Source organism: Girardinichthys multiradiatus, chromosome 8 (assembly GCF_021462225.1).
Source record: "Girardinichthys multiradiatus isolate DD_20200921_A chromosome 8, DD_fGirMul_XY1, whole genome shotgun sequence".
NCBI lineage: Eukaryota > Metazoa > Chordata > Actinopteri > Cyprinodontiformes > Goodeidae > Girardinichthys > Girardinichthys multiradiatus.
Genome location: NC_061801.1, coordinates 11459191 through 11460451, shown reverse-complemented (window position 1 = coordinate 11460451; position 1261 = coordinate 11459191).

The window sequence follows — 1261 nt, the reverse complement described above, 5'->3', positions numbered from 1 at the left end:
TATCAGTACATTGTGTTCTTATCAGTATGGCTTGTTCGCCTGCTAACGTTTAGCAATAAATAACAAGCAGAAAGTCCTGCAACCTTAGTCTTAAGGGAATGCCATTTTCCTTGGATTTATGAGAGGTTGTCAATTTTATTACAGTACATCTTAAAACAGCCGTTAAGAAATGTTATTCAAATGTCAACCTCCAGGCAGATAGACATAAATCACCCGTAAACTAAAACACCAGTCATGTATTAAGCCAATTTTTATAGCACATATTGAGAAATATGAAGGTTTTTTTATTCAGATACCATGAGATTGTTACATTTTCAGCATTATAATAGAAATAGTAGCCTATTATGATTATGCCACTGTACCTGTGATAGCTAGTGGAGCTAATGAACGAAGTAAATGTTGACAATATGTGTTTAAGACAAATTCAACCTATAAGTGAGTCATTTATGACAATATATAGTCTTGGAACTTAAATGCTTGCCTCTTTGCAGTTTTTTGCACATATTTTGAAGGAGCTGAGATGTTGGATATCAGAATGAGGTGACTACCGCATCGCTCCTTACCAATGATACTTGTTAAAACAAAACAAAGTTAGGTTGGCGGCTCCTTTTCCTAAGACACGCAGTCTGCTAAATGGTCTACCTCGGTGGCTGGGTCAGAAACCTTCTACCATGCTGAATCAGCTTCCCTTTAAGTGAGAGTCGTCAATGATTTTTGGACCAGTTACGCTTTCTCAGCATCTTACCTTGAGTAAAAAACTTTTGTGTCGTGGCGGTGGAGAGCAAGACCCAAATATGGAGGTCTCAGTCCATGATGCAGTTGACCTGACCCCGGAGACCTATGTTGCATGTATTTCCCCTATCTCCACCCCACTTCCTGTCCACCTGCTTTAAAAAAAGTATTTAAAAAAAATTTAATTAATTAATTATTTCTGATGATGTGGTCTACAAGGGCCGAAGCTAACAACTAGTCCAAGTGGTCCCTGGTTTAACGTGGGACAGGGAATGGGCTCAAACATCACAGTGACTTTTTCTATTGTCAGGTCACTTAATAGAGCGTTTATTTTAAGGCAAAACCTTGTGGTCATTATTATGAAGCTAAAGACAACATGAACTGTTTGTTATGAATCATGAACAGGGTGTGCTCCATGAACATCACTGGCTTATAACTCATGGACATTCCTCTAAAGTGAAATACAGGCATGAATCAATTCATCTGTCTGAGTTGCTGTCTGTAACTTAAATCCTGACTTGCTCACTGC